This window comes from Leopardus geoffroyi, chromosome C3 (assembly GCF_018350155.1).
Source record: "Leopardus geoffroyi isolate Oge1 chromosome C3, O.geoffroyi_Oge1_pat1.0, whole genome shotgun sequence".
Taxonomy (NCBI): domain Eukaryota; kingdom Metazoa; phylum Chordata; class Mammalia; order Carnivora; family Felidae; genus Leopardus; species Leopardus geoffroyi.
In genome coordinates this window covers 109,965,147-109,982,766 of record NC_059338.1, presented here as the reverse complement: position 1 = coordinate 109,982,766, position 17,620 = coordinate 109,965,147, and the positions used below count along the sequence as shown (strand labels likewise).

Sequence of the window (17,620 nt, the reverse complement as noted above, 5' to 3'; positions counted from 1 at the left end):
AACAAAGATTCAAATTCATTACATTAACCACCATCCTTCAAGTGGATTTTGTGAAGACTTCATAATGGTGTTGAATCCCGTGTATAGGTTTACATGAAGTGAAAACAGAAGCTGTCCTGGGGGACAGTTGACATCTGGGGTTCAGCCATTTAAAAAATGTTAAATCTCCAAAATATATAACAAAAATTATTAGGGATAACAACAGCTTGTCCAAGCCATGCCAGGGAAAAATGCATCTCTACTTCTATTCATAATAAAAGCCTATTTAAGCCAACTCATTATTCCCCACCCCCCACCCCCCCAAAAAAGTATTTACTGAGCTTTTCAAGGAATGAAAAGGCCAGCATAATACTTATAAACAGGCAAAAAGACAAATGGCCCTTAAGGGAATATGAATCTGAATGTAAAAATTTAAACAATGGAAATCAGTCTGCTTCTTAGATACCCTGATGGATGAAGTTTGGTCCATTTCCAGTAGCCATCAGAAGATGCCAGAAGTGGCCAGCTGGCCCACCTGTAAGACCATCTGGAAGGCGGGGAAGTGCTGGCCACATGCTGGTCAGGCTGACCCCAGCGCTGGCTTGTTTGTTCATTTCTACAGTACCTGTGGAACCACGAGGGGTAGTTATACAAGAGTGATAGCAACTCCAAAATCATCCACAGCTTCAAAGAAATTAAAGTGTCTCATCGAGATAGTAAAGGGGACTTTCCAGCAATGGAATGAGTCAAACTTAGAATGACCTATTACCATGTTTTTAAAAATTCGCCTGGAGAGCATCCCTGGTCTAATTTAAAGCCAGTATCCTCTTTTCCTCTGAATGTAACTCAGGGAAGCTATCTTTATCATTCTGCTTGTATCTAACAACCCAGACATTAAGTCCCTGACATGAATATATAGCTTTGAGGTTGAAAACCGTTATCTCCCCTAAACATTCTGTTCTGGGAGGAAATCACTTTTTATACAGCAAGAGACCAGCCTAATTCTTCACTCTTTTCTGAGAAACAAAGATACAATATTCACAAGGATCCTTCAGACACTAGAGATAAAATACTTGATCATAAAAAAGGTGGGTTTTAAATCTTACCAGATTCACGGGGGAAGTGAGTGTGGAATAGATTTTCAATAGCCTTTCCCCATCTTGAAAGATAAACAACCAGAGTTGTTTTATCACAGTGTTACTGAATTCCAAGCCTGTCACATGGTAATAAGAGGTTAAAAAGAGAGAGAGAGAGAGTACAGAAAATTCAGAATCTATCACTGTTTAATGCAAATGCTCTCATAAACAATAAAAAACCTTAGGGGGAAAAAACCCACATAGATGCTCAAGGGAATTATAAAAAGAAAGAATAATGAAATTGTTGAGAAATTGAAAAAATATGTAGTAATATAAATATAAGTAAATTAGTAAATCAAAAAATATTGCAGATTTTCTATTTTAATCATTTTTTCCATTAAAGAAAATGTGTCAATATTTTGTACACAATCAGAGGAATAATAGATGTTGAAGTGCTCAAGGAAAAAAAACAAACTCATAGATACAGAGAACAGATTGGTGGTTGTCAGAGGTGGGCGGTGTTGTTGAGCAAAATGGGCGAAGAGGGTCAAAAGGTACAAATGGTTATAAGTGGTTATAAATGGTTTATAAGTGGTTATAAAAGGAATAAGTCATTGGGGTGCCTGAGTCACTCAGTCGGTTAAGCATCTGACTCCAGCTCAGGTCATGATCTCAGGTCATGAGTTCGTGGGTTTGAGCCCTGAGTCAAGCTCTGTGCTGACAGCTCAGAGCCTAGAGCCTGCTTTGGGTTCTGTGTCTCCCTCTCTCTGCCCCTCCCCTGCTTGCTCCCTCTCTCTCTCCCTCTCTCTCTCTCTCAAAAATAAATAAAACATTTTTAGGAATGAGTCATGGTATATAATACACAGAATGGAGACTATAATTAACAATACTGTATTGCATATTTTAAAGTTTCTTTTTTTGTTGTTTATTATTTATTTTTGAGAGAGGGAGAGAGACAGAGCATGAGCGCGGGAGGGGCAGAGAGAGAGGGAGACACAGAATCTGAAGGAGGCTCCAGGCTCCGAGCTATCAGCACAGAACCCGATGCGGGGTTCAGACCCACAAACTGTGAGATCATGACCTGAGCCAGAGCCAAAGTCGGATGCTTAACCAACTGAGCCACCCAGATGCCCCTGAAAGTTTCTAATAGAGTAAATCTTAATAGTTCTTATCACAAGAAAAAAAAAATCACAACTCTGTATGGTGACAGATGTTAAGGAGACTTACTATGGTGATCATTTCACAATACATACAAATACGGAATCAGCATGGTGATAAACATTAAGTGACATACCGGATCCTTTCTCCTTTGATGGCCTGCAGAGAACACTTAGGAACATGAAGGCTACTGAAGAGGGACAGAAAGTCAACTTCAAAGAGCTAACGCTGGCCTTCTTTACCAACCTACCCGGACAAAGAGATGTTGTTAGGGTGCTCTTGGTCTCCATAGCTGTGCACATTTACACCACGGCTTGAGACAGCACAATGACAATGTTGTGCAACGTGAGCCTTGATTTATGAACATAATCCATCCTAATAAAAGAGTTTTCCCCTCAGAAGATCTGTGAAGCACCAAACGGGTTATTCACAGTAGTTATGACAAATCACCACTTCACCAAAAAACATATGTGCACAGATTGTTTACTTTTTCTCACATTACATTGTAATTATTTGTATATATGTGTGTGTCACCAAGAGATTCTATTTTGTTTCTTTATGTGACACGTAGAAGTACCCACACAGAGAAGGCATTTGAAAGAAAAACCTTGGGATAATAGGGAAATGTACATTGTATCTTTTTTGTGAGGTTCTCAGACCCTCACTCAGGCTTGACGCCCCTTTCTGTAGCCCCAAGGATCCTTCTATTCTTTTGTTCGTAGGAATCCATCTCGCCTGGCAAACGACTCGAGAAATGTTCAAGAAGCTTTCTTGTCCTCATTTACTCAATACTTTAATATCTGCTATCCACCAGATTCACTGTTTCCTGATCCATAGCCTTTCAAAAGCGGCTATATTCCATCCAGTGGTGTGCTGGTAAATGTTTAACAACCAGTTCTCAGAGCAGGAAATGGAGGGACAGATGTGACGTGTAGCAATTGCCAATTTCTGTGGTGTAAATAATCTTACTGGGGCTGATTTCAAGCTACCTATGTGACTTCACTGAGCTCAGAGTTGAGAAGAGATGCATGTAATAGGCTCTCACAATCAGCTTACCATTAGTTTACATCTTATCAATAGGCTATTGTCATCAACACGACCTTGGAGTTGGACAGAGTTGGAATCTAGCCCCAACTCTAGCACTGGGTGACTTTGGACAACTTATTTCTTTAAGCTTCCATTTCTTTATCCATAAACTGGAGATAATAGTAGCTACTTTACAGTTCTTGAGTGTTGGAAATGAAGCAATGCCTTCACCATAGCAACTAGCACATAGTAGGTACTTAAGAAATATTAGGTTCTAGGGGCTCCTGGGTGGCTCAGTCAGTTAGGTGTCCGACTTCAGCTCAGCTCATGATCTCACAGTCCATGAGTTCAAGCCCCTTGTCAGGCTCTGTGCTGACAGCTCAGAGCCTGGAGCCTGCTTCAGATTCTGTGTCTCCCTCTCTCTATGCCCTTCCCCTGCTCATGCTCTGTCTCAAAAATAAATTTAAAAACATTAAAAAAAATTTTTTTTTAATAAAAGAGAATTATTAGGTTCTGGGGTGCTTGGGTGGCATGGTAGTTTGTGTCCAAATTCGGCTCAGGTCATGAACTCATTGTTCGCGGGTTCGAGCCCTGCATCAGGCTCTGTGCTGGCAGCTGGGAGCCTGGAGTCTGCTTCGGATTCTGAGTCTCCCCCTCTCTCTGCGCCTCCCCTGCTCATGCTCTGTCTCTCTCTTTCAAAAATGAATAAACGTTAAAAAATGTTTTAAAAAAAAGAAATACTACCTTCTATCATCATCATCATCATCATCTTTATTACTATCCTGCACTTCAAAGTGGTCACCATTCGGTGCTTCAGTAGATGATCAGTATCCCACCTTTCCCATCTGTGCAGACTGCCAGTTGTCACCGGCAACCCTACCCTACCTGGCTTATTGTACAAATATCTGCCTAGGCATTAGCTTACCAAAATCCTGTTACATTTTTGTTTTCAGCTTCAAACTAGTGAGAGATACGTCTCGAATATTTGCCATTGAGAACAAATAGAACTAATTTTCTTCTGTAACAGGAAAAGAGAAATGGAGCCTGCATTTGTTGAATACATATTTTGACCCACATGACATTGTGCTAGGGGGTTTGTCTGTTACCTCTTTCTTTTTTTGCTTTTTTCTTTCTTTCTTTTTTTTTTTTTTTTTGAGAGAGAGAGAGAGAGAGAGAGAGAGAGAGAGAGAGAGAGAGAATCTTAAGCAGGCTCCATGTCCAGCATGGAGCCCTATGCAAGGTTCTGTCTCACAACCCTGAGATCATGACCTGAGCCAAAATCAAGAATTGGACACTTAACTGACTGAGCCACCCACATGTCCCTGTCTGTTACCTCTTTTAATCCTCACAATAACCGGGAGATATTAAATCATAGTCTGGATTCAATGGATGAGAAAACTAAGGCTCAAAGAGATTAAGGAACATGCCCGAGGTCACATAGCTAGTGATAGAAAGCCAGGGTTTTTTTTTGTTGTTGTTTTTTTTTACACTGTACCATGGTATTAACCTTGTCAAGAATGCTCAAGTGGTCAGATGACAGACTAAGGCACTAGCTGCCACAAATAGTGAATGTATTGGACAACTGAGATTAAATGTAGCCTGCCTGTAACAGGAACTCGATTACAGTGCCTTATAAAAGGATTCTTTTACTCCTGTATCAAGAAGTCGAGAAGGAGGCAGACCAGGCTTCACACATTTTCTTGAGAAAGTTCTCAAGGCCTCAGCTTCCTTTGGCTTCCTGCTCATCAGTCTTCAGCATGTGGTTTTCTTCTTTATGGGCATAAGAGAGCCCCTGCCCCAACACTACCTCCAGGTATCACATCTATGTTCCAGACAGGCAGAAGTAAAAAGACACTTATTTCCTAAGTGTGCTTCTTTTTTATAAGGGGAATAATCACTCTCTCTGAACCACCATCATGTGGCCTTTTGCTTAAATCTCACTTTGTATATTCCATTCTGGAGTCTTTGGATCATTTGCAACTAGGAGTGGCCTGAACTAGGTCACAAGACCATCCCTGGTTGCAAAGAATCCAGAGAATTATGTCTTTTTAACTGGACACAGTAATGCTCTAACACAACTGAGTCTCTTCAACGAAGGACAAAGAAGAGACTGAACATGAAAAAAGCAAGCAGAGGTCATGACCTCCAGTGTTCCTCAGAGCAGCTCGCGTTTTTCAGGGTTGCAAGGAGAAAGCAAAAGTAGCATAGAATCTTCAAATGGAAAGAACTTTGAGATCATTGATCTAGCCCAATTTCCCGCCTAGTGAAGGAGCCACTTTGACAATTTCTCTAACAAGGGGTCATCCAGCTTCTGTGAAAACAAACAACGGTTAAGTGGTGTCCAGATGCTTGACTATTTACATGCAAGAAAACTGGGCTCAGGGCCCTAGTAACAAATTGCCTAAAGAATTGCGGTCAACTGGCAGAAAAGAAAAATATAAAAAATAATGTACAGTCTAACTAGAAAACAAAGGGGATTATTAAGATCTAGGTGAAATAGTGCAGAGTTCAGTAAGTCCCAATCATTCCTAGATCAGGTGATTAAAAGTTGAACAAAATTAAGTAAGGATGAAATCTAAAATTTGCCTAGGGGACACGTGATGAAAGGCATAGACTTGCCCCTCACCCCCCACTGACACAGCGGGCAAGTCAACTGTGAGAGAAACCTCAGCAAGTTAACCCGTGGCTTTGGGTGAATTATCCTGGTGTATAACACTCAGGTCCTGGCTTGGTCATCTAACTCATTATTATCTAACATAACGGTTCTCAAAGTGTGGTTCAGAGACTCCTGAGAGTGACCCTTTCAAGCAGCTCCAGTAGGTCAACTTATTTTCGTAATAATACTAACAAATTATTGGCCTTTTTCTCTCTCATTCTCTCACTAGTATCCAGTGGAATTTGCCAGGAAAAGATTTGCAACATTGTAAAGTAATGCCACTTTAATTTTCTTTTAATTTCTTTTGCTTTGGAAAAAACAGGGTCTTTTCCCATAAAAATGTATTGCGTTTAATACATTTAAAATGTATTAAATGTAACGCGTTTAATATTGGTTATTTATTTATTTATTTTTAATTTTTTTTAATGTTTATTATTGAGAGACAGAGAGACACAGAGCGTGAGCAGGGGAGGGATAGAGAGAGGGGGAGACACAGAATCTGAAGTAGGCTCCAGGCTCTGAGCTGTCAGCACAGAGCCCGACGCGGGGCTCAAACTCACAAACTGCGAGATCGTGACTGAGCCGAAGTCGGTCGCTTAACCAACCGAGCCACCCAGGCGCCCCTAATATTGGTTTTTTAAATGAATCAATAAAAATATTGTTTAAATTTCTTAGGTTTAACTTCTGTTATAGTAAATATTAACAGTTATAACCACATAAGCAAAAGCTTTCTGTGGTTCTCAATAATTTTTAGAAGTATAAAAGGATCCTGACACCAAAAAGTTTGAGAACCACTGATCTAATTCATAACCCAATTGCAGGGTGGGGGTTAAGAACCGGTAACCCCAACCCAACTGAGTTGGTAAATCTGTTCATTGGACAAATGACTCTATAACACTAAGAAGACAGTGAAATAAGAACAAGGACGGTAAGGTAACCAAATCCATTATTCATTCTTTTGTGTTAAGTTTGGGAATTAAGCTTTACAAATATCAAGAAAATCTTTGTGTGTTTGAATTTGTTTGAAAATGTTGAAGACAATCTGGCATATTATAGAAATTGGCATATTAACCTTATTATTTATTGAAATTTTCATTGTTTCCCCTTATTTTAGAATGTGTAACTGAATTTAATTGCATTTATAAAGAGTATTTAAAGACCTAAGATATACTACACTTAGATACCTGGGTGCCTCAGTCAGTTAAGCATCTATGATTTCAGCTCAGGTCATGATCTCCCAGTTAGTGAGTTCGAGCCCTGCATCAGGTTCTGTGCTGACAGTTTGGAGCCTGGAGCCTGCTTCAGATTTTGTGTCTCCTCTCTCTACCCCTCCTCCACTCATGCTCCGTCTCTCTCTGTCTCTCAAAAATGAGTAAGCGTTAAAAAAAAATGTTTAAAAAAAAAAGAAATCTGTATTGTCTTAGTGCATTCAGGCTGCTGACACAAAAATATCATATATTGGATAGCTTATAAACAGCAGAAATGTATTTTTTTAATATTTATTTATTTATTTATTTTGAGAGACAAAGAGAGAGAGTGGGGGAGGGGCAGAGAGAGAGGAAGAGAGAGAACCCCAAGCACAGAGACCAACTTGGGACTCCGTCCCACAAACCACGAGATCATGACCTGAGCTGAAATCAAGAGTCAGACGCTGAACTGACTGAGCCACCCAGACACCCCCAGAAATGTATTTCTCACAGTTCTGGAGACTGGAAAGTCCAAGATCAAGTCACCAACAAATTCACTGTCTGGTGACAGCCCACTTCCTGGCTCATAGGTAGCTGTCTTTTTGCTGTGTCCTCACATGGCGGAAAGGGTGACGGCTCCATATACCTGAATATTTTAGTAGCAAGCAATTTACCTTTCTCAGTGCTGAGCTTTGAAGTCAACCAATAGGTTAATGGTGACCAGCTTTACACACATTCATGAACCTTTTTCCATGAGAAAAATGCGATGTACAAGGGGTCTGTCTGTACTTGGTAATCTGTCCGGGGCTTTCAGAGGTTATCCTAAGAGAGTTGTCGTTGTAAGCACTGCTAAGACAGAGAAACATCTTCTCACTAAAGGAGATGCTCTGCCCGCAACGGTATTCCCTACCAAAGCAGTACGTGTGCAAGTGAGAACGCTTTGTGTTAAGTGTATAAAACCCTCAACCTGTCCATGGTTCATGTTACCTGTTGTTCAAGTTACAGAGCTTGATTCCTTTTCTGTTCCCACATCCAGTCAGGAAACAAACTCTGAGTCTTCCTTTCCTGTGGCCTGTGTGATGGCAGCCATGAGAATAGGGTGGGGGAGCAGGTCAGTATGAACCCCCCCCCCCCATTCTCACTGCTACCATTAAACGGTCCAGCCGTTATTCTCTCCTACGGAACACCTTCCAAATATGGAAATATTTATAAATTAGAAACCTAAGAGTGAGAGGCATCTCTCTCTTGATTAGTGCAGTATTTAATTTAAATAAAAGGCTAGTTTCGCCTTTCTAAGGTAGTGTCTTTTGCCATCGCAAATGGCTGAAGATCTGATGAAGTACCTGGATGTGGAAATACTACCTTATGGGGCGCCTGGGTGGCTCAGTCGGTGGAATGTCCGACTTCGGCTCAGGTCATGATCACTCAGTTCGTGAGTTTGAACCCCGCGTCAGGCTCTGTGCTGACAGTTTCTGGCCTGGAGCCTGCTTTGGATTCTGTGTGTCTCCCTTTCTCTCTGCCCCTCCCCTGCTTGCACTCTATCTCTTTCTCAAAAATAAATAAACATTAAAAAAAAGAAAAGAAAAGAAATACTAACTTAAGAATTGTGCAGTTCTTTTTGCAGTGCCCGCTCGCTAGTCTCCTGCTGGAGGACTAGTCCTTCCAGTGCCCATCAGATGCCAGTTCTAAAGCCATCAGAGTAGCCCCTGGGGCCACCCACGTAGTTTTTCTTAGAATGACCAGCTCAGCCTCTAAGGCGGGTGTCAGATCCTCCCCACGGGGCCTTCACAGCCAATCAGCTGTTCCTTCTGGCTCCTTTTCAGTCCCAATCCGTACTCTATTTAAAGGGTTGAAAGTTAAAACTGACCCAAAGAAATAGCTGGCAGGTGACAACAGCTAAGCCCTAAGGCTTTAAATAGCAGAAGAAAGACACCACCTAAGGAGAAGCTTCCCAGGAGTGTTCCTATGTGGTAAAAGGGATCTTTCAGGAAAGTTACTCTGTATCACTTCTGATTGCCACTGGAGTCAAGGCCTGGTGACAGCCAAGTTAAGGAAACAGTGATTTGCCAAGAGACAGATTTATGTCATTCTAACATATGGGAAAATGGCATTTGTTGTGCCAGAGAAAAATACCTTGTTTTACAAAACAAATGAGAGGAATATATCTATTGATCAATTACTATTTCATCTTACACTAGGAATGATTGAAGTTCAGACACATAATTCTTCACAAGAGATTTTGGTTCCTAAAGAGTCCCCCACAGGCAAAGCCAGGCAGATCCCTAAAAGGGTGAAATACGATGGAAATTGGGGTTAACTGGCAAGTTCACCCCCCACCTAAAAACATTCATATTTTAAAATAGTTAAAAACGCTGAACTGACCTTACAAAACCAAAACATAGCTGCAGGTGAATCTGGCACACATAGGCTGCCTTGCCTTGCAGGCTCTTAGGTTAAACACAGAGATTATAAAAATCAAGGTTTTGGAAATGCTGCTGCTGTTTCGTTGTTTGTTTGTTTTTAAACTATGTGGTTTAATTTGAGACAGCATGAATTGACTGTGCTCTGAAAGATGAAGTGATACACTTTGGTTAGTCCTCCCACCTACACTTTTCCCTGTTCTATTGTTCATTGCTTATATTTTTACTTGGCCAGGTTATAAACCATCACATTGTGTGCTGTAACTGCAATACTCCTCATTATTTCGTCTTCGTTCTTTTTAAAAATGGGTCCAGTGTCCATTTCTGATTCTTTTACCAGTCCTAAATTCTTGATCTTCATTCATTTCTTTGGCAGAATTTCAATGTCAAATGTATTGTGTTTTGTTTTGTTTTGTTTTCCCAAGAAAGTCTCTCAAATTCTGTATCTTTCATACCAGATTCTAAACACTACTTTCTGTGTATTTTTCCATGTTTGAGACAGCCTGCTTGCTGACTTTATAACCAAACAGGTTTTGACTGGGTCCCACTTTCTTGTCCTCAGAAGTTTGTAAATATTATTCCATCATGTTCTGGCTTTGAATATTGCTGAGAAGTCTAAGGCAATCCTCATTTTCCTCCTTATAGGTGACTTACTTTTTCTTTCTGAATAGCTAAAGATTTCTTTTCTTAACCAAAGGGTGTCTGCATGTTTATTGTGCTGTATCAATTTTTTCTAGCATACAGAGTGACCTTCTAGCTTAAGATTTCATTTGTTAATTTCAGGGAAAGTTTCTTTTATTACATATCTAACTACCTTTCCTATTCCATTTTGTTGTCTCTGTTGGCTGGTCTCTGTCCTCCATACTGACTGCCTTCTACATATTTTAATTTCTTTGTCCCTTTTCTCTGCATTCACTGATTATGTCATGCATTTCTTCCATTCCACTAATTTTATTTTCAACCACTGTCTCTCTTGTTCCTTGCTCTTCCTAAATAATTTTTTAGATCTATCATGGTGCTCTTTGGAGTTGCAACTAGTTTTCTTAGCTCTGAAATGTCCCTGTTGAGTTCATTCTGCTATTTTATTATCTTATTTTAAGGCCTTAGTTTTATAGAATAATAGGGTCAGAAAGCAATTCTGTACCTTATAGCTCTCTCGGGGAATCTTATTTGAAAAAGCTGCACTTTTATTATGTTAAAAGCCATTCTCCCCCTTAAAGCATGTCTTTTTGTACCATGTTCTTCCTTTTTTTTCCTCATTTTTCTTTTCCTTCTCTTTCATCTTCTTGTTCTAAGGTGTTTACTTATCGCCATGCCATTTTTGGGTTTTCATTTTCATTAGCTAGCTCTGTTGTGACTTTTGTTTGGTCTGATATAATGATATAATGCTTCCACTTTATTTAGGACCAGTCTGTCTGCCCATAGGAAGCTAATTCATTGTATTGGAATTGCTTTCAATACGCTTCTCTTTAGCCGAGGGCATGTTGGGAGGCATGTGAGTGAGGTCAAACCCATACTAGGTAGGGGGGAGCCTCTAATTTCTCCTTTGGAGGCCAGTTAAACATCTTGCACCCGTGCCCACCCCACCCAGCTGTGGAGATAAGCCTCTCATTCATCCTACCCACCCTCGGGGGCCTGAAGGATCAGAAGCTATGGAGGCCCTTCTTGCCCCCCTCCACCTCACCCACCCCACCTACCTCAAGGCCCCATCGAGAGAAGTTGGGTCATCTACACTTGAGACATTTCCCTTTACTTATCCAAGGCTACCTACTTACTCCCTCAGGCTGCTTCCGTCCACAGTGGATGACATTAATAAAAATGCTCAGAGTTCTCAGTACTGCTCCTGGTGAGTGGGTATGAAGAAAGGAGCCACAGCACAACTCGTCACTCGCCTTAGCCGTCACTCTGAAGTTTACACTGAAGTTCATGCTGTAAAGGTGTTCTCCTTTGTTCGTTCATGAATTGTTGCCTTGTTTTTTTCACCACTTCTGTTCATTTCATTAGATTTGAAGGAATATGATTTAATCCGACTTTATTTTGCTATTTGTATCAGAGGTCACTTTGCCCTTTCAGTTTTCAAACCTTATAAACTTATAATAATAGGCATATAGAAAATATCTAGAGAAATATTGCTGCTACATCATTTGTTATAGAGTAAAAACTTGTTGATCAGACTGTTTATTGCTCTTGGGTAGTTAAACATTCCTCAAAACTGCTACTAAATAATAGTTAAGAAGCGTAGTCTTCTGGGGTCCCTGGGTAGCTCAGTAGGTTAGGCATCCGACTTTGGCTCAGGTCATGATCTCACAGCTTGTGAGTTCGAGCCCCACGTCAGGCTCTGTGCTGACAGCTCAGAGCCTGGATCCTGGTTCGGATTCTGTGTCTCCCCCTCTCTCTCTGCTCCTCTCCTTGCTCGTGCTTTGTCTCTCTCTCACTCAAAAATAAATAAACATTAAAACAAATTAAAATAAAATAAAGCACAGTCTTCATCCCCAAAACTCTGGAGTCCCACATACATATGTTCAAAATCTCAACTCTACCTCTCACTAGCTGTAGGATATTGAGCAAGTTCCTTAACACCTTTAATTCTCAGTTTCTTCACCTGTAAAAATGGGATGATAACAATACCTACCTCATGAATTGTGAAGATTAAACAAATAATGCACAGTGAGAGTTTACCACAGTGCCTGGCACTGAACCCATCTACATTCCAAGTTCTGTGCGGGGCTTCCCTTTCCCATGATGCAGACCATGCAATACGAATTTTTAGAATTGAAAGGAACTTTAAGGGCTATCTTATCCAAACCTCTAATATTATAAAATATGAATTAAGATCATGAGAAATTACATCAGAAGTAATACTATACCTATTTCCCAATACCCTAATACTGGGATTAGACCCGTAGTCAATAGATATGACTGTTCTGATCATGGGGAAGGTGTATTTCTCATTGTAAGTTTTTTTTTTTTTAATTTTTTTTTTCAACGTTTATTTATTTTTGGGACAGAGAGAGACAGAACATGAATGGGGGAGGGGCAGAGAGAGAGGGAGACGCAGAATCGGAAACAGGCTCCAGGCTCTGAGCCATCAGCCCAGAGCCTGACGCGGGGCTCGAACTCACGGACCGCGAGATCGTGACCTGGTTGAAGTCAGACGCTTAACCGACTGCGCCACCCAGGCGCCCCTTCTCATTGTAAGTTTTTAACCAGGTATCCAGTTGATTAAAAATACAACAAAATCATTTCAGCAGGACCCATGACAACAACCTAGGTCCTCTGAATCTAGGTGCAGTGCATTTTCCATTGATCGATAGTTTCTCATCCATTATTAAAGGAAGTATCTTTAATCCCATTAAGACTTATAAAAATATTTATACATAAAGAAATGTGGTTATTTTTTCAAACTTGTTTGGGTTAGATAAAGAGATATATCATTAAAGATCTGTACTATTCATAAGATACAGGCCTCTCACGGAGACACGCTAATCTCATCAAAGGCTATAGCAAAAAAGCTCTAACCCAAATTCATAATTCATCATAATATAACTATTTAAAGATCAAAGTATTGAAAATGCAGTGGTATGAGTAGCAAAAAAATTATGAATATATTATGAAAAAAATTAAGATGAAAAAATATTCCATTTACCGAACCACAGTGAATTGGACAATCATAATAACGTTGCTTCCAACCCAGACGTTCTAAGCCTAGAAGAAGTCAGAGCAGGAGCAGCCTTGGAGAATATGTTTCACTGGATGACGCTTATGTGCCACTCCTACTTTTCCGCTCCACACTCACAACCTGCCTCTGTACAACATAATTCCCAGGTCCTGCCCTCCTTAGCTTATCCCCTGCAAAACAGCCCCTGCTCAGTCAGACTGTACAGTTGCTGGCATACTTATTCACACTTCTCTGACTCCCAATGTGGCAAACAGTTGATCAAATAAATATGTCAGTTATAAATGATTATGAGCTAAAGAAAACTAGAGATACAACATCCCACTCCCTTGCCCTCCCAAAGCCAGACTGGCTTTCAGAGACAATGTCTTCACTTTTATTGCTTAACCTGAAAGATTGCCTTCAGTGGTAGAAAATTCATGCCACTAGAGCCAAAGGAAGCTATAGCATCTCATATTTGTTAGAGTCCCTAAGGGCTGTAGTAGGCTAATAGATGAAATATAAAATGGCTGGGGGGGGGGGGGAGACTTGGGGGACTCCTCAAAGAACCCCAAGCATGTGGCTATTTAGTTCTGGTCTGGTATTAAACACTTCAAGCCATAGTGGCTCTGGTGTTGAACAAGATGGCCACCCCAGTCATTCACTCACCAGCTGCTGAGGTTCTGAGGCGCTCAAATGGACCAGAGCAGAAGAGTACCATGTGACTCTTCCCCCTTCTAAAGTGAGATCCCGGACTTTTCCACTCATCTTGTTCTCCAGTCTACCGGAACCCAGGCTGGGCTTTGGCACTCCATGCTTCCTAACACTTCACTTGCTCTCAGGCTGTGTCTTGTTTCCTTCTCCAGGCAGACTGACAGTGCCACACAAGAGCAGGATATTAGAAAATGCTGCTTCCCTCAAGAGCAGCTCTGGTTAAAGTGGACACTGATGATGCCTGATGACCAAGTCTTCCTTGTACACAAACTTAAAAGCATGTTCTAAGGTTCAGTAGAGAAGCTTTGTCTAGAAAGTACTGACACCCACCACATTATATTCTTCACTGAAAACTTGGCTACTCAAAGCATCTAGCTTTCTCTGTAACACTGATTCTGCCATAAAATTTCAAAACAAAAGACAAGCCAGAAATTTTCATGCAGATATGTTTTTCATTGTTTTCACACAAAGTGTGTTACTCTAAATAAATTCAAAGGCCAGATCTTTGAAAATCAAACCATAAACTTGCAAGTTATAAGGAGAGCTTCAGTTACTGGGACCCATAAGTTTTGTAAAATAGTTAATTATACTATATCTTTTAGACTTGGTTTTTGACAACATACTTTCAACATTTTGCTAATGGTGCGTGCTCTTGCCTCTGTTTTTTTCCTTCACGGTTGAATCCACAGCCAACCGGCTTAATCCAATGAGCATTCATCAGAGACTGAAGAGTCACAACTTTTGGCATATCATATCCATCTTTCTATATTCCCTTAAGGGATAGAATCCCAAGTTCCAGCTGGGCATATGTCCCACCCTCCATTGTGTCTATGTGTGGCTATATGACTAATTTCTGACCAACAGAATGTGAGCAGAAGTGACAATGTCTGCGTTGTGCTCCTTGAATGGAAAATGTATCTCTTCTTTTGCCATCCTGGTGCCTAGAACTTGGACATGGTGGCAAGCCACCTAAGAACAAGCAGACAGGGCTAATATTTAGGGGACACTGGTGTGGTACTGCAGGATGGAAGGAGCCAACGTCTCAACATTATGTGAGAAATACATCAGACTGTTAAGTGAGAAATAAAATTATATATTGTTTAAACCTCTGTCTTTGTTAAAGCAGATTAATCTTGATCCTAATTGAAACACCTTACAATTTCAGTTTCAATTTTATTATGTTTATTTTTAAAAAAAATTTTAATGTTTATTTATTACTTTGAGAGAGAGAGACAGAGAGAGTGAGCACCAATGGGGGAGGGGCAGAAAGAGGGAGACACAGAATCCGAAGCAGGCTCCAGGCTCCAAGCTGTCAACACAGAGCCCATTGCGGGGCTCAAATCCACAGACAGTAGACTGTGAGATCGTGACCTGAGCCGAAGTTGGACGCTCAACCAACTGAGCCACCCAGGTACTCCTCAGTTTTATTACATTTAGCATGTTTGCTTTTGGTGACTCATTGCTGTTTCATGTTCACTAGATGTTGCAGAGTATTTAAGTCAAGGAGCAATAAAACGTTCAAAGAATTGTACAAATGTCTATACAAAGAGGATGATAAGGTCACTAAAATCGATGGGCATTGCATCATCTAGTAGTTCAAAGTGGTCATTTTAGTGCTCACTCTGGCAGCACGTATACAAAGTGGTCATTTTATTGGCTAATTATAAAAGTCCACATCCAGTGAACAAACTCTATTCTAAAAGTTATGCACAATGCTGTTGACTCATAAAGAAAATGAACATAAGTTTTTAAGGGAGTACATGGAAACATTTTACTTTTGGTGCAATTAGAGCAAAAGCTAGAAGAATGAGTTTCAATTATTCGAGATAAACAATTAACTTCCTGTTGCTAACTCCTCTTAGCAGATGTAAACAAATTACTTTAATTCTATATTTAACAACCTGTTGAGTTTCAGTTTTAAAGTTGGCTAAGAATAGTTTGTTCGGAAGAGGTAATGGAGATGTTCAAAAAGCTTCTGGTACAAGCTGAGGCTGTTGTAACTACCAGCAATTTCAGAAAGTAGATTACTATTCAATGCAAATTTCCACTCACAAATTACTCAGCTAGAGAACAAAGTGAGAAAGTTATGAGTCATTGCTATTAGAATTATGAAGACAAGGAAACAGTCAGAAAAAGAGGAACCATCTTAAAATAAAGAATACTCATGATTAGAAATTTTATTTCACTGTAATGCCCAGTATGACTATAATTTCTATTTCTATGGTGGTTACCATAAATAAAAGGCAGTAAAGCTAGAAGTAGTATTATTAAAAGAGGAGGAGAAATGTGTGTCTCCAGTCTTCCTGATTCTCTTTGGGCTACGCCAAAATTGGGTGAGAGTGCTAAGTCAGAAAAGAGAAGCTGTAAATGTTGCTTGAAGAGAAAGGAATCACGCGGCCTTCAGGGAAACCTTAGGGGACGTCTGGGAGAAGCTATGAGAACTTTCAGTTTCACAAAATGTGGAGCAAGTCCTAAGAGGCATCTCATTTCAACATGAGGATTCACCGTAATAAAATCTCTCAATGTCTCTATCTGATAGGATAGTGATCATCATGTCACTTAATCACATCTATGATTCTTCCCTCCACTCCCTTTTATCCCATCTTCTTATTTTTACTCATTGTCACCCTTTCACTTTATTTCCACCACCACTAAGTTCAGGCACTTGGTACTTCACTTATCAGATCACTGAAACATCCTTCCTTCCACCCTACTCTCCAGTCACCACATTCATTAATTCATCAGTGGAACAAATATTTGTACTAACACGCACTGCAGTAAGTGCTAGGGGTACCATAGTACACAAGTCAGATGCTCTTCCTGTCCCCAAGGGACTTACGGTCTAGCAAGGGATGATAGCAAGTCAATTTTATGGTATCTTGTCCTCAAAGACTCTATAGAACAATCCCAGATCTCTTGTGTTATGAACTGAATGTTTGTGTCCCCACCCTGCCAACTCCAAATTCATATCGAAACCCTAACCCCTAGTGTGACTGCCTTTGGAGACAGGGCCTTTATGGAGGTAACCAAGGTTAAATGCTATCATAAGGGTGACCACAATCCTGTAGAACTGGTGTCCTTTTAATAAAAGGAAGAGGGGTGCCTGGCTGTCTCAGTTGGTAGAGCATGCAACCCTTGATCTCAAGCCCTACATTGGGCATACAGCTTACAGGAAAGAAAGAAGGAAAGAAAGAAAGAAAGAAAGAAAGAAAGAAAGAAAGAAAGAAAGAAAGAAAGAAAGAGAAAGAAAGAAAGAGAAAGAAAGAAAGAAAGAAAGAAAGAAAGAAAGAAAGAAAGAAAGAAAGAAAGAAAGAAAGAAAAAGAGGAAGAGACACCAGAGCTCTCTCTCCCTCCACTCGCACACAAACAAAAGGTCATGTGGAGACACAAAAAGGCAGCCATCTATAAGCCAAGGAGAAAGGCCTCAAGACAAACCAACTCTGCTGGCACCTTAATCATAGACCTCCAGTCACCAGAACTGTAAGGAAATTAATGTCTTTTGTTTAATCTATCCAGTCTGTGGATTAGTCTGTGATATTCCTTTATGGCAGTCTGAGCTAAGACATCCTGCTACTCTTGTTCCCACCACACAGGCACTATTCTCAAATGCCAGTCCTCAGCTCCAGTTAAGTGAGATTCTCCAAAGACACACCAGCTCTCTATTCCAAACCTTTGTCCATGTAACTCCTCGTCATCACTCTACCCCACTGTTGTAATAAGAAACGTCATTATTTCTTAAGGCAGAATTT

At 40.4% G+C, this 17,620-nt stretch overlaps 1 long non-coding RNA gene across 1 annotated transcript in view; it reads right to left on the bottom strand.

The window, feature by feature from the left end:
- The window catches only part of LOC123585709, a 95,604-nt gene extending 87,129 nt beyond the window's left edge, over positions 1-8,475 (bottom strand). The window contains exon 1 of the long non-coding RNA XR_006706383.1: positions 8,070-8,475. This is a non-coding gene — a long non-coding RNA (uncharacterized LOC123585709). The remainder of the gene's footprint in view (positions 1-8,069) is intronic.
- Positions 8,476-17,620: the final 9,145 nt, after the last annotated feature.